At 46.6% G+C, this 21,013-nt stretch overlaps 1 pseudogene; it reads right to left on the minus strand.

The window, feature by feature from the left end:
• Window positions 1-20,136: 20,136 nt before the first annotated feature.
• Window positions 20,137-20,701, minus strand: LOC116531210 (annotated as a pseudogene).
• Between the last annotated feature and the right edge of the window lie 312 nt (window positions 20,702-21,013).

Below are 21,013 nucleotides of genomic sequence, written 5' to 3' on the forward strand. Positions count from 1 at the left end.
CCTATCACCTTCTAATCTTTGAATTCTATTTGTTCCTCTTCCTTTAATTTAACTGGACAGATAATCTCCCCAATTCGTGATTTCCGTGACTTTGCTTTGCCCATAGAAATTCTCATTCCTTCCCGTCCCTGTTCTCTGCTTTGTAGCATGTGAACCTTGTATTATTTTTGTTTGCTGTCTTCTCTAACAGATAGTAAGTTTCTTTCTTTTCTTTTCTTTTCTTTTTGAGTTGGCGTTTCGCTCTTGTTTCATTTTTGTTGCCCAGGCTGGAGTGCAGTGGCGGATCTTGGCTCCCTGCAACCTCAGTTGCACACTGCCTCCCGAGTTCTCCTGCCTCAGGCTCCCGAGTAGCTGGGATTACAGGCATCTGCCACCACGCCCAGTTAATTTTTGTATTTTTAGTAGAGATGGGGTTTCACCATGTTGGCCAGGCTAATCTCGAACTCCTGACCTCAGGTGACCCACCCACTTTGGCCTCCCAAAGTTTTGGGATTACAGGCGTGAGCCACTGCTCCTGGCCCAAGATGGTAAATTTCTTTAAGGTAGTGACTATCATTGTAGTTCCCATAACTACATGGTTAACACATGGTTAAATAGAAGTAACAGTGGGTATCTTCAGTTAATTTTTGGGTAATTATTGTGACCTGTAGAGTATCCTTCTGTTGTGGTCCCAGTCAGTTGCATCAATCGCATTACTTAAATGAGTGCCAAACTTTGTTGTCTTCAGTAACTCAACTTTAAGATGCAGGCCTGGCTGGGCACGGTGGCTCACACCCATAATCCCAGCACTTTGGGAGGCCCAAGCGGGCGGATCACCTGAGGTCAGGAGTTCGATATCAGCCTGGCCAACATGGTGAAACCCCATCTCTACTAAAAATACAAAAATTAGTTGGTCGTGGTGGTGTATGCATGTAATCCCAGCTACTCTGGAGGCTGACGCAGGAGACTGGCTTGAACCAGGGAGGCAGAGGTTGCAGTGAGCTGATATTGCAACACTGCACTCCAGCCTGCTGACAGAGCAAGACTCCGTCTAAAAAAAAAAAGAATAGGTGCCTCATGACTTCGTTACACAAATCTTCTCTCTCTGTACAAAAGAAAGACTCACTCACTCATTCCAGCTCAAAACCTTTGGGGAGAAAATGTGTAGCTCTGGAGAGAAAAATATTGAAGGAGACAGAGCCTATTTCACCTAAGCATCAGACTTCTGCCATGTATGTATGTGATTGCCTTCTATCATGCTTAGAATTTGAAAGAGTGATGGTTATAACAGAAATGTTTATCAGCTCACTGCTTTGAATGCAAATGAGTTCCGACCTTTTGAAGACTGGCCACTTAGTGGCCCTTTTCCATAAACCAAGTGAGCAAAGCACCAAGGTCTTGACAAAGATATATTTAAAGCAATTATAACACAACATACAATATGCCAGAAATTATATCTTTGCAACTATTAAACAGCACATTTTAGTAAGCAGTGTGTAAGCGGGTGTATATACCAAAGTTATTTTGGGACAAAACAGTTGAAGACCACGGACTTGGGAGTCACTTTAACACACAGTTATTCTCTTCAATGTGAATCTGAGATGTTAGGTTAAAAGACAATAGAATAGTATGGCTGGGTGTGGTGGCTCATGCCTGTAATCCCAGCACTTTGGGAGGCCGAGGCAGGCAGATCACGTGGTAAGGAGTTTGAAACCAGCCTAGCCAACATGGTAAAACCCCATCTCTACTAAAAATACAACAAATTAGCTGGGCATAGTGGCAGGTGCCTGTAATCCCAGCTATTCAGGAGGCTGAGGCAAGAGAATCGCTTGAACCCAGGTGGCAGAGGTTAGGGTGAACCGAGATCATGCCACTGCACTCCAGCTTGGGCAACAAGAGAGAAACTCCGTCTCAAAACAAACAAGTTCCTGCTTTAATGCACCGTATTTTTTTGGTGGGGAGAGACTGAGAACAGTAAGAGGCAACATAGCCTAGTGCTAAAGAGCACAGACTTGGGAGCCATTCTAATTAGGTTTGAATTGCTGCTCTGTCACATCCTGAGAAAGCTGCTTAACCTTTCTGTTCCTCAATTTCCCCAACTCTTTTTTTTTCTTTTTTCTTTTTTTTGAGACGAAGTCTTGGTCTGTCACCAGACTGGAGTGCAGTGGCATGATTTAAGCTCACTGCAACCTCCGCCTCCCGGGTTGAAGCGATTCTCCTGCCTCATCCTCCCGAGTAGCTGGAAGTACAGTCATGCATCGCACGCCCAGCTAATTTTTTTGTATTTTTAGTAGAGATGGGGTTTCACCGTATTGGCCAGGATGGTCTCAATCTCCTGACCTCGTGATCCACCTGGCTCAGCCTCCCAAAATGCTGGGATTACAGGCATGAGCCGCCACAACTGGCCTCCCCAGTTCTTAATTTGGGAAGAGTAATAGTACTTGTTTTATAGGGTTGGTGAAAGTATTAAATCAGTTAATCAAGTAAAGTGCTTAATCTAATTCGTGCCTCAAAGCACTATGTGAGTGTTTACTCTATTTTTTTTGTTTGTTTTTTTGAGACAGAGTCTCCCTCTGCCACCCAGGCTGGAGTGCAGTGGCGAGATCTCAGTGGCGTGATCTCAGCTCACTACAACCTTCACCTCCTGGGTTCAAGCGATTCATCCACCTCAGTCTCCTGAGTAGCTGGGACTACAGGCTCTCGCCACTATGCCGGCTAATTTGTGTATTTTAGTGGAGACAGGGTTTCACCTTGTTGGTCAGGCTGGTCTTGAACTCCGATCTCGTGATCTGACTGCCTCGGCCTCCCAAAGTGCTGGGATTAGAGGCAAGAGCCACCGCTCCCGGCTGAGTGTTCACTCTTATTTAGATAATCTTTTAGAGGGCCGGGCCGGTGGCTCAAGCCTGTAATCCCAGCACTTTGGGAGGCCGAGGCGGGTGGATCACGAGGTCAAGAGATCGAGACCATCCTGGTCAACAGGGTGAAACCCCGTCTCTACTAAAAATACAAAAAATCAGCTGGGCATGGTGGCGCGTGCCTGTAATCCCAGCTACTCAGGAGGCTGAGGCAGGAGAATTGCCTGAACCCAGGAGGCGGAGGTTGCAGTGAGCCGAGATCGCACCATTGCACTCCAGCCTGGGTAACAAGAGCAAAACTCCATCTCAAAAAAAAAAAAAAAAATCTTTTAGATAGGTGCTACGGAGAAAGATAAAGCAAGGTAAGGAGTGCAAAGTCAAAGGCTGACATTGGATCCAGGACGGTCATGAAAAGCCTCCCTGATGTATAAACATTTGACTCGAAGTGATACCTGGTGTAAACAAAAATTCCAAGCAGACATAACTCCTTTAGGGTTGAGAAATCCTAAAGAACATGCTTGACATCCTGGAACAATTCTGAGAAGGTCATTGTATTTGGAATAGTATGAGCTGGGAGAGATAAAAGTAGGAGATGAACTCAGGGCAAATTATGTAGACCCTTTGTGGCACTTTAAAACTTTGGTTTTACTTTCTATCCACTAGACGCCAGGCTTCAGGAGTAAGCATGCAAATTAGATTCTGCCAATCAAAGCTTAGCCTTGAATGAACAAAGCACTTACTCAAAACCAATTATAGTCCCAGAATGTTCGTCCCGGGAATTCTGTTGCCTGGAAAGAAGCTAGAATTGTTACAGGAGAGTAAGTTAACTAGGAAATCTCGCACTAGTGAATTGAGGGCATGTCTGAAAGTGGAGCCAACACAGAAGAAAGTAAAACCAGTATTATTTGGTCCTTGAATTCAGCTGTGCCTAAAACCAGACCCTCACTTTCGATTTCTCAGTTACATGAGCCAGGAGCATTTTCTTTTCCCTTTTGAGGCAAGGTGTCACGCTGTTACCCAGGCTGGAGGGCAGTGGCATGATCACGGCTTACTGCAGCCACAACTTTCTAAGCTCAAGCCGCCCTCCCACCTCAGCCTCTTGAGCAGCTGACACTACAGGCATGCCACCATACCTGGCTAATTTTTGATTTTTTTTTTTTTCTGTAGAAGCAGTATCTCACTGTGTTGCCCATGCTGATCTTGAACTCCTGGCCTAAGTGATTCTCCTGCCTTGCCCTCCCAGAGTGCTGGGATTATAGCTGTGAGCCACTGTACCCAGCCTGCATTTTCTTTTTATTCAAGTCAGGTCAAGTTATGTTTTTGGTCACGTGCCAACATTTGTTAAAGTAGTCAGAAGCAATGGAGTCACTGAATCAAAATGGAAAGGAATAAATGACCTGCATGAAAGGAAGAAAATCCAGAAAAAAGTTAAGGAAAGTGGCTGGATGCGGTGGCTCATGCCTGTAATCCCAGCACTTTAGGAGGCTAAGGCAGGTGGAGGCTAAAGTCAGGAGTTCAAGACCAGACTGGCCACATGGTGAAACCCCATCTCTACTAAAATACAAAAATTAGCTGGGCATGGTGGTGGGTGCCTGTAATCTGAGTTACTCAGGAGGCTAAGGCAGGAGAATCACTTGAACTCGGGAGGTGGAGGTTGCGGTGAGCCGAGATCACGCCATTTCACTCCAGCCTGGGTGACAGGGCAAGACTCCGTCTCTAAATAAATAAATCCTTAAATGTGTGGCAGTGCATTTAAATAAGTGGTTATGAAGTCTAATTGCATGGAAAGATAGTTTTTTTTTCTTTTTCTTGCTAAGCACTGTTCTAGGCATTGAGGATTCGTCAAGGAGCAAAACCCAACTGTCTGTATTTCATAGGTTTTACCTTCTAGTGAGGGAAGACAGAACAGTAAATTATAAGGAAATAAGTTTTCTGAATGCAGTATTAGATATAAGATTAACCGGCTGGGTGTGGTGGCTCAGGCCTAGAATCCCAGCACTTTGGGAGGCCGAGGTGGGCACATCACCACATCAGAAGTTCGAGACCAGCCTGAACAATATGGTGAAACCCTGTCTCTACTAAAAATACAAAAATTAGCCAGGTGTGGTGGCGTGCACCTGTAGTCCCAGCTACTTGGGAGGCTGAGGCAGAAGAATTGCTTAAACCTAGGAGGCGGAGGTTGCAGTGAGCCGAGATCATGCCATTGCACTCCAGCCTGGACGACAGAGTGAGACTCCATGTCAAAAAAGAAACAAAATAAATAAGATTAACCTTTTCATTTGTTCATTCATTCATCCATCCATTCAAACTGTTTTTTGGAGCAACTTCTACATGCCTGATGCTGGATGGAAGGGAAGTAATAGTGAACAAACAAGGTCCTAACACTTACAGCTTCCAGTTTAATAGGCTGGATTGGGTATTTTGCACTATGATGGGACAGCACATAAAGGCAATGGCCAGGTGTGGCGGCTTATGCCTGTAATCCTAGCACTTTGGGAGGGCAAGACAGTGATATAGGTGTTAAAAAGAATTATTTAAGCAGATAGTGAGGGTAAGGAAGTTCTTGGTAAGGTTTTCCTTGTAATGAAAAGCAGCCCCCAAATAATTTCTTTTCTAACAAAAAGCAGCCTGTAAAATCCAGCTGCAGACATAGATAAGCAAGCTGGAAGCTTGCATGGGTGAATGCCGGCTGCGGCGACCATGGGGAACGGCTACCTGGGATCTAGGCATGTTCAACATTGCCGCTCCATCTTCCCTGTTCTTTGCCAATCGTGTGTAGTAAGGAGCAGATAATGTGGTGCCAGCCAGGTAAAAAATCCATTTGCATAATAAAAAATTAGGTTAAAATCAATTTGCATAATAAAACAATTTGCACAATAAAAAAATACAAAAATTAGCCAGATGTGGTGGCAGGTGCCTGTAATCTCAGCTACTTGGGAGGCTGAGGCAGGAGAATCACTTGAATGCGGGAGGTGGAGATTGCAGTGAACCAAGATCATGCCACTGCACTCTCTAGCCTGGGCAACAGAGGGCGACTGTCTCAAAAAAAAAAAAAGGAAATGTCATATTTATGTAGATGTTCAGTTTACAAAGCCCTTTTACATAAAATTTATTATTTAAAGCAGCAAATGCCAGGGGGGTGGGTATAAATCAAAGCAATGACCCCTCTAAATGCAATGTGATATTGTCAGAGGCTTGGAGCCAGAGTGACTCCATCTTGAATTGAGGCTGAGACCTACTGGGCTGCATTCGGAGGAGGTTAGGCATTCTTAGTCAACGGGATATTTAGAATTAAGGGAACAAGTTAATAATGTTTACTGAACAGACCTTAATAGGAGCAGGACTTAGACCCAGGAAATATAATAACAGGCCCAGGAAATGTCCTGATGTCCCAATATCTTAAGAACAAAAGCGTTCTTTTTTTAATTTTTTAAAAATTTTTTAAAAATTAAATTTTTTTTTTTTTTTTTTTTTTTTAATATAAGACAGGGTTTCACCATGTTGGTCAGGCTGGTCTTGAACTCCCAACCTCAGGTGATCCACCCGCCTTGGCCTCCAAAGTGCTTGGATTACAGGCGTGAGCCACCGCACTCGGCCAAAAGCATTCTTAGTTAAGTTTCTCTTATTAAAGATAATATAGGTTCTTACGGAAGACAGTAGTTACACAAAGTAGTTACACAATCCTTTGTCACAAGCCCCTGTAGAAGAGCACATCTCCCCCAGGATTATTTGCTTTGTTATTTTGTATTAAACAAGCATTGGACCTAAGGTGGGCGCCTTCCTCCTCTTGCTTCTGGAACTCCTACTCTGTCCATGGAGTAGCCATTCTTTCATTCCTTTACTTTCTTAATAAACTTGCTTTCACTTTACTGTGTGGACTCCAAATTCTTTCTTGCAGGAGATCCAAGATCTCTCTCTTGGGGTTTGGATCGGGATCTCTTTCTGGTAATACCATTCTAGAATTGATTCTGGAACTTAAAAAGGACATAGGGGAAAGCGGATCCATGGTTTAGTATTGTACCAAGGTTAAGTTGATAAATGGTACCACGGTTATAAGATTAACAGAAGAGGAAGCTGGGTGAAAAGTATACAGGAACTCTCTATACTATCAATTAAACTGTGAGAGACAGGAAGGTTCTTCAAAGTTTGTATCTTAGACTACCTTATAAGGTGTTACAATCTCTTGCTGTATGGCGATTATCTGCTATTAGCATAAACATATAACCATGTGTATATACTTAGCTACGCTGACTTTCTCTGGCATGTCTGAACAGAACTGGGCAAGCTCCAAACCCTGGTGCATGCCATTCCTTATTTGGAAACCCTCCTGACCTTCTCCTGACTAGCTTCCTCTTCTTCTTTGTCTTCTTTCCCCCTCATCTATTCAGGAAATTTCCAAGTTTTTAGCCAATCGGGTCAAGCATAGACTGTGAGGTCCTGTTCTGGCCAATGGAAACTGGACACAGCAGTAGGGCGATTGTGTCAGGTTATGAAAGTTATAAATGCCTCCATCTCCTTTGTTCAGGTGTGCTCTCGTGGCAAGACTGCCAGTGAGTTGCACCCTTCCTGCAGGAAGTAAACTAACCTTGCTGAGTGATCCATTGTCTCGGTGTGGACTTTTCCCGACGTTATAAACCCGTTTCCAACAAAACTTTTTTTGTAAATCTGAAATTCCAAGATAAGAAGTAAGAAAACACCCACAACCCTGACTCAGCTGAGCCTTTGTCCTGCCAGGGCATCTTCCTCACTGTCAGAAAAAGACAGTGCCAAACAGCGTCTTGTAAAGCAAGAGCATTATAGCTCAGTGGCTACAGCTGAAGGCTGTGCTGGATAGAAGCTCAGGAAACAGAAGAGGCTGAGTCCTAGGTGATCCTGAGGGTGAGTAATAGCCAAACCTATCACTGGGTCCTCAATTCTGCAATTCTGTCCCTTGGCTTTGAAATTCACAGTGATTTTTCTCACTTGTGGATTTCCTTCCCTAAAATGGTTTGCTGTCTCAAGAACTAAAAGAGTTTGTGTTTTACTCACTTGCTCACTTAAACTGGGTCCCAGGAGGAAATGGCCATTGGTCATGAAGAAGTTAGGAGAAGTGGGCTTGGATTGTGTGGCTAAGGATAAGCACAAGATAAGCGCAAAGGGGAAGCCTGGACTTGCAGGGGGTGGTTTTCCAAGCCAGAAGCTTTATCCGGCTCCTACACTCTTTCCATCCACACAGAAGAGTCATTGTTTTGTTTTTTTTTTTTTAGAGATGGGGTCTTGCTATGCTGCCCAGGCTGGAGTGTAGTGACTATTCACAGGCGTGAGCCCACTACTGATCAGCACGGGAGTTTTGACCTGCTCCGTTTCCAACCTGGGCCGGTTCACCCCTCCTTAGGCAACCTGGTGGTCCCCTGCTCCCGGGAGGTCACCATATTGATGCCAAACTTAGTGCAGACACCCGATCGGCATAGCGCACTACAGCCCAGAACTCCTGGACTCAAGCAATCCTCCAGCCTGAGCCTCCTGAGTAGCAGGGACTACGGGCACGGCCACTGTGCCCTGCGAGTCATTGTTTTTATTCATATCCACCTCCCCAAGGTTTGTGTGGATTAGATGATAAATTGTAAGTAAAAGGGCTTTATACACTGTAAATATGACTGGCATTCATTCAGGTTCTGGTACGCTGTCTATATGTATATGCATAATTAAGAGAAAGTGTTTTTTATTGTCTGTGTCCTCCCATCCCTCACGTTTTTGTTTTTGTCTTAAATGAAAAGGCCTGTTTTGTTTTGTTTTAAATGAGTGCTTTTCTATCTGATTACAATTCTTTTTTTTTTTTTTTTTTTCTTTTTGAGACGGAGTTTCGCTCTTGTTACCCAGGCTGGAGTGCAATGGCGCGATCTCGGCTCACCGCAACCTCCACCTCCTGGGTTCAGGCAATTCTCCTGCCTCAGCCTCCTGAGTAGCTGGGACTACAGACACGCGCCACCATGCCCAGCTAATTTTTTGTATTTTTAGTAGAGACGGGGTTTCACCATGTTGACCAGGATGGTCTCGATCTCTTGACCTTGTCATCCACCCGCCTCGGCCTCCCAAAGTGCTGGGATTACAGGCTTCAGCCACCGCGCCCGGCAATCTGATTATAATTCTGAATGCGATTCACATTGGAAGCTATGGATACATTTGGTAACAACTGTGCCCTCAGCCCTAGAACTGGGTGAATTCTAAGCATTGTTCAGCTTCTCAAATGCTAACGAGGAGCACAACAGGAAAGACCTGGGCCTGCCGGGGTAGCTTTTTGAGCTGAAAGCTTCAGCGTGTTCCTTCACTCCCTTCACACACACACCGCCCCAATGCCATTCCTCCTGCAGAGTTCTCATCAAGTACCAGTCTCTGCAGGTCGCTCTGCTCCAGTGTCTCCCCGCTCCAGGGTCTCCTCATCAACACCCACCCCTTGCCTTTTTCCCTGCCATAGCTGTGGGTCAGGTCTTCACAGGGTCTCATCAGGATTCCTGAAATCACTTCGAAAAACTTCCCAGCCTCACTTCTCACTTGCCACTTCCAAACAATCAATGCTACTATCACAGTATAATCATCAAAAGGTTGAAAACTTGCCTCAAGAATGAAGGTGAACATGTGACAAACATTTATTTTTATTTTTCCTGTTTTATTTTTTTGAGACAGAGTCTTGCTCTGTTGCCCAGGCTGGAGTGCAGTGGTGCGATGTCAGCTCACTGGGTTCAAGCGATTCTCCTGCCTCAGCTTCCCCAGGAGCTGGGATTACAGGCGTGAGCCACCACGTCCTGCCACAAAGATTTATTTATTTTTATTTATTTATTTTTGAGACGGAGTCTTGCTCTGTCGCCCAGGCTGGAGTGCAGTAGTGTCATCTCTGTCATTTCCACTAACCACAACCTCCGCCTCTTAGTTCAAGTGATTCTTCTGCCTCAGCCTCCAGAGTAGCTGAGATTACAGGCGTGCACCACCATGCCTGGCTAACTTTTTGTATTTTTAGTAGGGACAGGGGTTTCACCATGTTGGCCAGGATGGCCTCAAACTCCTGACCTTGTGATCCACCCGCCTTGGCCTCCCAAGTGCTGGGATTACAGGCATGAGCCACACTGCCTGGCCACCACAAAGATTTATTTTTAACTCATTAATGAAGAAACCAGCAGAATGGTAAATCTAGTTCAAAGGAAAATTCAAGAAACTAAATATTCATAGTGTTATTCACATCCAATAGTGCTGAATGTTAAATGCACTTAATAAAGAGATCTTCCAAACAGGCTTTGTGTGGGCAACAAGGCCGGTTCATTTCTCACTTCGGTGTAAGGGAGCCAAATCCGAGAAAGGACAGGAGAAGGGGGTAAGGTAGGAGTTGGCTTTATAGCTTGGGGTAGTTTTTTTGTGGGGTGGGGGTGTTGCAGAGTAAGATCAGTTACAGTGGTGGGGGGTAGGGACAAGGAGTATTTATAACCACAAGTTCAGTTACAATGGCAGGTGGGGGTGAGGCAGAAGAGCAGTTAAGATGGCACGATGGGTTAGAGGTATTCACATCATCATAAGAACAATTAAGATGGCAGGGTTGGGCGAGGGGCTTGTCCGGGGAAGCTCCTCTAGGTGATCAGGGACAATGGCGAACACAGGGAGGCTGGGGGGGTGTGGGGTGGGAGACGATCAGCCGAGGCAGGCAGGACTTCAGACTTTCAGGCTCCAGCCTTGCATATGGAGACCTGACACATAGCCAATGAAAAACAATGCTGAAAAAATATTACAAAAATTGTTTTTTGAGGCAGACTCTTGCTCTGTTGCCCAGGCTGGAGTGCAGTGGCGTGATCTCAGCTCACTGCAACTTCTGCCTCCCTGGTTCCAGTGATTCTCCTGCTTCAGCCTCCTGTGTAGCTGGGATTATAGGCATGTGCCACCACACCCAGCTAATTTTTAGTTGACACGGGGTTTCACGGTATTGGTCAGGCTGGTCTCGAACTCCTGACCTCATGATCCGCCTGCCTCAGCCTCCCAAAGTGTTGAGATCACAGGTGTGAGCCACTGCACTTGGCCTCAGATTACAAATTTATTAAGGCATAAATGGTTATTTTTCCCTACCCCTCTCTTACATAAAAATTGTGTGTTTCTCAATATCCTGACCTTTCCTCTGTAAGTTTGGAGCCCTCAAAATCATCTTCTCAGACAGGCATAAACCTGTCTGCCAGGCATATGTCCTTAACTTTGGCAAAGAAGCCTCCTGAAATGATTGAGACTTGTCTCATCATTTTTCTTGATTGACAAAGGGGAAGAGGCAGAAAGCCCAGAAGACACTTTTACCACTCTGACTCAGTACCCAGGGCTCTTCCACTTCCACCCCTCCCTTCACCCCAGAGTCCATAAAACTGCCAGAGCCTTTTATTGAGACCATCCTCCTAAGTGAGATGACCCACAACAGTGAGAAGATGTCCATGTGGATCCACCTGATCCTTGACCCATTAACCATTCCATGCGGGAAGATGGAACAGGGAAAGTTGGTGCTGCTTCTGGTTTTGTCAGAAGCATTCAAACCAGAGCAACTCCATCTTGAACAGGGGCTGGGTAAAATGAAGCTGAGACTTGCTGGCCGCCTCCCAAGGAGGCTAGGCATTCTTAGTCACAGGATGAGATAAGGCCACAAGACATAGGTCACAAAGACCTTGCTGTTAAACCACAATGCAATAATCCAGGTGTGATGGTTTACACCTGTTATCCCAGCACTTTGGGAGGCAGAGGCGGGAGCATCGCCTGAGGTCAGGAATTTGAGACCAGACTTGCCAATGTGGTGAAACCCCATTTCTACTAAAATTACCAAAAAAACTAGCCGGTTGTGGTGGTGCACGCCTGTAATCCCAGCTACTTGGGAGGCTGAGATAGGAGAACTGCTTGAACCCGAGAGGCGGAGGTTGCAATGAGCCCAGATCTCGCCACTGCCCTCCAGCCTAGGAGACAGAGACTCTGTCTCAACACACAAACACACACACACGCCACGATTCAATACAGGAGCCAGCCAAAACCTGCCAGAACCAAGATGAGGAGGAAAGGAATGTGACCTCTGATCGTCCTCATGCTTATTATATGTGAATTATAATATATTAGCATGCCGAGACACTCCCCCCAGAGGCAAGACAGTTTACAAATGTCATGGCAACATCCCAGATTTACCCTATGTGGTCCAAAAAGAAGAGAAACCTTCCATTCCAGGAACCCCCCTGCCCCTTTCCTGGAAAACTCATGAATAATCCATGCCTTGTTTAGCATATGATCAAGAAATAACCATAAAAGTAGCCATCCAGTAGCCTCCCGCGTGCTCTGTGGAGTAGCCATTCTTCTGTTTCCTCAATTCTCTAATAACCTTGCTTTCACTTTTCTCTGTGGACTCAGCTTTCTTCGCTGGGTGAGATCCAAGAACCCTTCTCTTGGGATCCAAAACCCCTCTCTTGGGGTCTTGAGCAAGATCAGGAACGCTTTCTGGGAAGAGTTCTAACCTCTTGCTTATGCCATTGCAGTCAATGGTTAAAGGCTTACCTCTTACATTTTTGACTTGTTTTAATTGGCTACTCTGACACTTAGCAGTTCAGCACTCTCTCTCCTAGCTCAGCTGAGCCCCTTATAGGGTTACATTTGTTTACCTGAGGTCAGGTAAAAAATAATAATATAATCCCAGCACTTTGGGAGGCCTCGGTGGGCTACTCATAAGGTAAGGAATTCCAGACCAGCCTGACCAACATGGTGAAACCTTGTCTCTACTTAATTTTTTTTTTTTTTCTGCCCACCTGCAACTGTCTTGATCGAGTTTGTCTCAACTTAAAAAATATATATATACAAAAATTAGTCAGGCATGGTGGTGGTGCCTATACCAGAGGCTGAGAGCAGGAGAACTGCTTGAACCCGGGAGGGGGAGGTTGCAGTGAGCCAAGATCGTGCCACTACATTCCAGCCTGGGCAACAAAGAAAAGAAAAGGTACATAGTCATTCTTTGCTTTCTTTCTTTCTTTCTTTCCCGGCCTCTTTTTTTTTTTTGGGGTGGAGTCTCGCTGTGTCGCCCAGGCTGCAGTGTAGTAACACAATCTCAGCTCACTGCAACCTCCGCCTCCTGGGTTCAAGTGATTCTTCTGCCTCAGCCCCCCGAGTAGCTGGGACTACAGGTGTGCGCCACACACCCGGCTAATTTTTGCATTTTTAGTAGAGACAGGGTTTCACCATGTTGGCCAGGCTGGTCTCTATCTCCTGACCTCATGATCCACCCGTCTCGGCCTCCCAAGGTGCTGGGATTACACGCATGAGCCACTGCGCCGGCTTCCTTTGCCTTATTTCTAAGTTTTTTATAATTGTGTGTAACAATTAGTGCCAGAATTAGTGCTATTGCAATGTTGTCAGTTACCTGTCGGCTCACTTTGTTGGTGTGGTGCAGCAGCCAGAACTACAGCTCTTTCGGCTTCCACCATGTTCCTTCAAGTCCTGGGCCGACCACATTTGTAGCTCCATGCCAAAAGGCATCAGCCTCCTCTACAGGTCATCAAGACCAAAGGGGTGAGAGGTAGACATGGGTTCTAATTTGTCCTTCACAGAGTGGTTTGTCTTTGTTCTGCCCCATTTCACTTCCAGCTTTTCTTCCCACCTGCTGCCCCTGCAGGCCCACATGAGATGCACAGTAAGTAACCTTTCATAGAACTCTGGGTGCCCGTGAACATTATTTAACTCCCTTAAGCCTCAGTTTCTACATCTGTAAAATGGAATAATAACAGAACTCCCTCATAGGGTTGCTATGAATGTCTATATTCCCTGATCCCAAATCTTCAGGAGTTAAGAATCAGGGTGGTGACAAAAGAGGCAATCAGAGGCTAGGATAACACGTCTAAAGTTATTGGCAAGAAAATGGACTTCACCTGCCTAAAGATAATGTGATGAGATGGGGCCTAGTCACAGAAGCACAGGAAAGTGTGTTCTGCTCTGGAATGGCGGTTCCATGAGGCCGGGGCTTTGTGTGTCTGAATATCTTATATCTGGCATGCAGGCAAGGATGTGGTATGTGGTAGTACTCACGTATTTGTTGCATGCATAAAATAATGAATGAAAGGCCGAGCGCAGTGGTTCAAGCCTGTAATCCTAGCACTTTGGGAAGCCGAGGTGGGTAGATCTTCTGAGGTCAGGAGTTTGAGACCAGCCTGGCCAACATGATGAAACCCTGTCTCTACTAAAAACACAAAAAATTGCTGGGTGTGGTAGCTCACACTTGTAATCCCAGGTCGAGATCAGCCTGGCCAACATTGTAAAACGCTGTCTCTACTAAAAATACAAAAAATCAGTTGGGCATGGTGGTGGGCGCCTGTAATCCCAGCTACTCAGGAGGCTCAGGCAGGGGAATTGCTTGAACCCAGGAGGCGGAGGTTACAGTGAGCTGAGATGGCTCCATTGCACTCCAGCTTAGGCAATAAGAGTAAAACTCCTTCTAAAGAAAAAAAAGGCCGGTGCAGTGGCTCATGCCTGTAATCCAGCACTTTGGGATGCTGAGGCGGGCGGATCACCCATCTCTACTTAAAATACAAAAATTTGCTTGGCATGGTGGCAGGCGCCTGTAATCCCAGCTACTCGAGAGGCTGAGGCAGGAGAATCGCTTGAACCTGGGAGGCGGAGGTTGCAGTCAGCCGAGATTGTGCCATTGCACTTCTGCCTGGGCAATGAGAGCAAAACTCCGTTTCAAAAAATGAATTAATGAATGAGTGAATGAAGACTCCAGAGATAGATCTGACCAGGGTGCAAGGACTGGCCCACCTAGCTGCCCTGCTCAGTGCCCTGAGATGTAGTCAGCCCAAGGCTGGCGTCATTTAAACATCTGAAGCATCAACCAACCCCTTCAATGTACTTTTCTCCTCAGCACGCAGCACTTGCTCCATCTCCCTCACCCATCGCTCTATCAGCCCAGAAAGAGAAAATGTGTTCAGCGTGTAGGAAGGAACATTCCAGTCCAGATGACTGATACTTCTCATGCAGATTCACTACTTGGTGACCTGGTATTACAGCCCCTGGTGAGCAAAGGGTCAGTGCCTGTCAGGCTCCCAAAGTTTACTCAACCCTGGGACACTGACAAGACCAAAGCACTATAAGTTCACCAAGCCAGTGCCACCCAAGTTGGCCCCCTGATCCACAGGCCTGGTGACACGCCCACCTTACCACTTACCTCTTTTGATTTTGCACCGATCACTGAAGTGTTTCTCCAAACACTGCTGGTCTCGGTTGGCACACTCTGGTCTCCCCTCCATGTGAGGTGACATGGTGCCCAGAGAGTCTGGCTCTCCCAGGCAGCCTCCCTAACCCTCATCCCATCTGTGGCAGCTTAGCTTCTAGAACCTTCCCCAGAAAACTGAGCAGCTTGTGCTGTTCAGGAAGGGCCAGATACCTCGGGATCCTGCCTCAGGACCTGCTTGCATGGGAGTTAGCCCAGCCCGCTGCCGGAAGGCTCTCTGTGCCTCCTCCCGCATCTGCACGCAGCGACACATATTTCCCAAGGCAGCAAGTATGGTGGGTGCAGGGATCAGAAAACCCTGGGTTCAAAGCCTGGCTCTACCACTGACTAGCTGTGTGGCTCAGGGAAGATTACTCACCTCCTCCGCGCCTTAGTTTCCTCCTCTGTAACATGGGGATAATAATTGCATGAGTCAGCAGAGTTCAGTGCAGGACATAGCAACCACGGGAGGCACTTAGAGCAGAAAGTGATTTGAGACTGGGGTAAGGTGCATACGGGTGGTTGGAGTGTCTGGATGGGGAGAGGAGAGGAAGTAGGGCTGAGTCCAGAGGGTCTGCTACCTCTGCCTGAGCAGGAAGCAAGGTACGGCACCTGGAGATTGCCATTGGCACCGCTGAGTTTGGGCTACACTGGCACGGCTATGGTCCAGGGAGCAGATGGGTCCTCCACTGCTGCTGCCACCAGCTGTCCCCGGACTCCCCGTGGGTGGTAACTGGACACTGGGTGCTGCTGCAGGAAAAAAACATGCATGTGCGTTGGCCCTGCTTGCCAGAAAGAACCAGCCAAGGCAGCAGGAAGGCAGCCTCTGCCTCTTCCACCTTCCAAATCTCATGCGAGGGACTAAATGTTGGATCCCATATGCACCCATTGCTCTCAAAGGAGTCAGACTGCAAATGAGGTTTTCACCTATCTGCCTTCAAAGGACAGAAGATCGATGAGGATGGATCTTGGGTGCTACCCAGCCACATAAGGACTAAGCACTCTGTGACTGACAGCACCCTGAATCATTCCCACCACATGATAGCACATGCTGAATAAATGTGGGCTATGGTTGATAGTACAGTCGCTGTTGCTACATGCCTGCCATGTGCCTGCACTGTACTCGGCCTAGGAGAGATGGCAGCAAGCAAGACAGATTCAACCCATCTGTAGGCTCCCTGTCCCTGGATGCAGTTCATAGCCCCTTCCCTCCATAGGGACAGAAAGGTATAATAAGGGTCACAGCCATCATAAGGGTCACGGCTGACACTCCTCTTTTTTTCTTTCTTTCTTTTTTTTTTTTTGAGACAGAGGTTTGCTTTTGTTGCTTAGGCTGGAGTACAATCTTGCGATTTCAGCTCACCGAAAGCTCCACCTCCCAGATTCAAGCCATTCTCCTGCCTCGGCCTCCCAAGTAGCTGGGATTACAGGCACATGCCCCCATACTCGGCTATTTTGTATTTTTAGTAGAGATAGGGTTTCTCCATGTTGGTCAGGCTGGTCTCAAACTCCCGACCTCAGGTGATCTGCCCACCTTGGCCTCCCAAAGTGCTGGGATTACAGGCGTGAGCCACTGTGCCCGGCCAGCTGACACTTTTGTAACAACAACAACAATGACAACAAAAGGTTAACAAGAGAAAAGAGTGGCAGATTTAATAAAACATTTTTCAAGAAATGGGAGCCTTCAGAAGTGAAGAGCCAAAGACCCAGGAAGAACTGTCTTAACATTTTGTTTAGGTTCAATGAAGATAGACGTGTAGATATATGATTGGCAAAAGGGTATGCTCTAATGGTAACAGACTGAGTGGGGAACCCAGCAAGGCCTGTCGGTTCAGATGCTTCCTGGCCTCTCTGTGTAGCATCCCCCCACCCTGGTATGAAGCGGGAGTCCTCTAGAGTGAGGGTCTTCAAGGAAGAATGGAGAGGGGAAAGTGACTTTTCTATGTTTTATTGCTTGCTTTAGGGGAGAGAGGTTCTAGTTTCCATTACCTGCCTGGGGAGGAGAAATTCTAGTATCTACGACACCTCACGTGGGCGGGTGGGAGTGAGAAAGATAGATGGAAGGCAGGTGGGCAGAAGGTCAAAGAGAACTTTGGAGGCCCTTCCAATGTCCTTCAGTATAAAGTACAGTCATGAACCACATAACAATGTTTCATTCAGCAATGGACCACCTGTAAAATGGTGGTCCCATAAGATTATATTACCTGCTGGGCATGGTGGCTCACGCCTGTAATCCCAGCACTTTGGGAGGCCGAGGTGGGTGAATCACCTGAGGTCAGGAGTTTGAGACCATCCTGGCCAACATGGTGAAACCCCATCCTTACTAAAAATACAAAAATTAGCGGGGTGTGCCTGTAATCCCACCTACTCGGGAGGCTGAGGCAGGAGAATCACTTGAATCCAGGAGGTGGAGGTTGCGGTGAGCTGAGATCACACCATTCACTGCACTCCAGCCTGGGCAACAAAGAGTGAGACAGCATCTCAAAAAACAGATTATATTACCATATTTTGACTGTACTTTTCCTATGTTGAGGTATGCTTTATACACACATACTTATCATTGTGTTAAAGTTACCTACAGTATCCAATACAGTAACATCTGTACATGTTTGGTAGCCTATAAGCAATAAGCCATACCATATAGCCTAAGTGTATAGTAGGCCATGCCATCTAGGTTTGTGAAAGTATACTCTCTGATGTTTGCACAATGACACAATTGCACAAGGAAGCATTTCTCAGAACCGTCCACATGCCACAGCTTCATACTTCGGCGTATTGTGTTCTGAGCCCCGACACGAGCCCCGACACCTCCCATCAGCCTTAAGATCTGAAGGCAATTTAACTCAGTAATCATTAAGCGCTACAGCTGCAAAAGTGAGGGTGCGGAGGGGAGAAGGGAAAGGCTACTGACAATATCTCTGCACCCTGGGCTTTTCTCCTCTCCTGAGAAGGAAGCCCCATCGTGCATGATGGAGAGAGAATCCCCAAGTCCCTGGTTAGCCACTCCCACCCTCACTGCCGCCAGTCACAATCAACCATAACACATGCTACCCTGCAGAGGAGACAACCCTGGCTTGCAGAGGCATGCATTCCTCAGGGCCTGAAAACCGGCTGTGTTTCCAGTTGCCAGAGAGACCTCACGCTGACCTTCTTCAAGAAACCTGGAGAGAGGGGCCAGTGTGTGGGCACACAGGACGTTCCCTCCCCATAAGGCCTCTTTGTGGTCTTTCATTCCCCACCCCAGCCCAGATATGGCAATGTGGGGCGCCCTCGTGTGGCCAGAGCGGCCCTGCAGCCTGTTGGCCGACCCCGGCTCCCCTGGGGCACCCAGGTATCCCTCCTCCAGGCTGCCCACCCGCTGCTTGTCAGGGCTCCACTCCCATTACTTCCAGCTGGACTTCCTCAAACCTAGATTCCCCTTTTTCTTTTATTTCTGACTGTTTTCCTTATTTATTTATTTATTGAGACACGGTGTCTCTGACACCCAGGTTGGAATACAGTGGTACCGTCATAGCTCTCTGCAGCCTGGAAATCCTGGGCTCAAGCAATCCTCCACCTCAGTGTCCCGAGTAGCTAGGACTACAGGTGCATACCAGGATGCCAGGGTAGCTAATAAATAATAAAAATGTTAGCTGATATCCTAACATATTTTAGTAGCAATAGTCTCGCTATGTTTCCCAGGCTGGTCTCAAACTCTTGGCATCCAGCAATCTTCTAACCTCGGCTTCCCAAAGAGCTGGGATTACGGGTGTTAAGCCACCACACCATGGTCCCTGACTCAAATTTTAAAATTCAATATTCTATGCATATCAAATAATTATGTATTAATTATGTAATCTTATGTAACAAATTATCCCCAAAATATCTTGGTTTAAAATAGCAAACATCTGGCCAGGTGCAGTGGCTCATGCTTGTAATCCCAGCATTTTGGGAGGCCAAGGCAGGTGGATCACGAGGTCAGAAGTTCAAGACCAACCCGGCCAAGATAGTGAAACCCCAACTCTACTAAAAATACAAAAATTAGCCGAGTGTGGGTGCCTGCAAGCCCAGCTACTCAGGAGGCTGAGGCAGTTAATTGCTTGAACCCGGGAGGTGAAGGCTGCAGTGAGCCGAGATCACGCTACTGCACTCCAGCCTGGGCGACAGAGTAAGACTCTGTCTCAAAAAAAAAAAAAAAAAAAAAAGCAAACATCTATTATCCCACACAGTTTCCAAGGGTCAGGAATCCAGGAGCAGCTTAGTTGGGTGGTTGTGGCTCAGTGTCTCCGAGTTTCAGTCAAGATGTTGGTCAGGACTGCTGTCATCTGAAGGCTGGGAAGGATCCACTTCCAGACCACTCACACAGCCCTCCTTGGCAGGAGACCTAGTTCCTTGACACGGTGGCCCCCCCAAAGGCTGCTAGGAACATAGCAACTGGCTTGCCTCAGAGCGAATGCGCCGAGAGAGCAGGCAAGAGAAACCAAAATAGAAGCCACGGTGTTTTTTAGAACCTAATTTTGGAAGTGACACACCATCACCTCTGCCATATTCCTTTGCTCACACAGGCCAACCCTGGTACAATGTGAGAGGGAATGTAAATTCTAGAAGGCAGGAATCACTGGGATCCTTTTCAGAAATGTGATATCACAAAACATATTTTTATTTATTTTTTTGATATAAAATTTAAATTTTATAATCATGTCTAGACCTTTTTACACTTAACACAATGGAAATGTTCATATTCATTTTTTTCCCCTAAGGAACAATTTCTGAATCATCACTATGTTGCACAGTAGAATAGAAACACGAATTCAGGTACTTAGTAAAGTTTCTAAAGAATGCAAATTAACAGACAAGATTTAACTTCCAAAATCTGAAGTAATCAACATGATTTTGTAGTACCCTATCCCAGGCTTTACCTAAAAATTCATTACTCAGATAGAGATAGTCCCCTAATCACGTGTTCAGAAACCCTCTGCCCCATCACAACTTCCTGAGATCTGTGAAGAAACTGCAGTCTTGTGATCAGACTCCATATAGTACTGGCAGTTTTGTAATCATAGGGAAAAAGCGAGGACTGATTTTACGTGTCAATCAGTGTGGTCTGCTGATCTGATTAGAAGCCTTGACAAATGCCTGGTGGCGATTGCAAATAACTGCCCAGTATATAGGGATGATACATACAGTAGCCCACTGCTATGGGATCAGCTCTTATATAAGAGTAAAGGAACCAGGAGGCTGAGGCAGGAGAATTGCCTGAACCCAGGAGGCGGAGGTTGCGGTGAGCCGAGATCGCGCCATTGCACTCCAGCCTGGGTAACAAGAGCGAAACTCCGTCTCAAAAAAAAAAAAAAAAAAGAGTAAAGGAACAAAAACATCTGTAAGTAAGATACCAGAAAAATAATTGTCCACAGCCAAAAAGGCAAGGAGAGTAATCGAGCTTTCAAGGAGTGTGTCCATGTGGCTCCTTCGAGGGGCTCCTCAGGGTGCTGTTCAATGTGTTCCAAGGCCAGCCTGTTGCAAGTCTCATTAATTTCAAAAACGTAGTAAAATGCTGCTGCACCCTCTAACAGACGCAATCCCACTCCAATCCATCCCATCCACTGATGGAAGCTCATCATTCTCCATGCTCTGTGCCTTCCTGTCCCGGGTGGCCAGCCCACCCTATTTGTTATTTTTTTGCTAGCTCTGTCACCCAGGCTGGAGTGCAATGCTGTCATCTCAGCTCACTACAACCGCCGCCTCCCAGGTTAAAGCGATTCTCTTGCCTCAGCCTCCTGAGTAGCTGGGACTACAGGTGCCTGCCACCACGCCCAGCTAATTTTTTTTTTTTTTGTATTTTTAGTAGAGATGGGGTTTCGACATTTTGGCCAGGCTGGTCTTAAATTCCTGACCTCAAGTGATCCACCAGCCTTGGCCTCCCCAAATGCTGGGATTAGAGGCGTGAGCCACTGTGCCTGGCCCACAAAAC

The sequence above is a fragment of the Sapajus apella genome, unplaced genomic scaffold (genome assembly GCF_009761245.1).
Source record: "Sapajus apella isolate SASKATOON/1434 unplaced genomic scaffold, GSC_monkey_1.0 scaffold69, whole genome shotgun sequence".
Taxonomy (NCBI): Eukaryota; Metazoa; Chordata; class Mammalia; order Primates; family Cebidae; genus Sapajus; species Sapajus apella.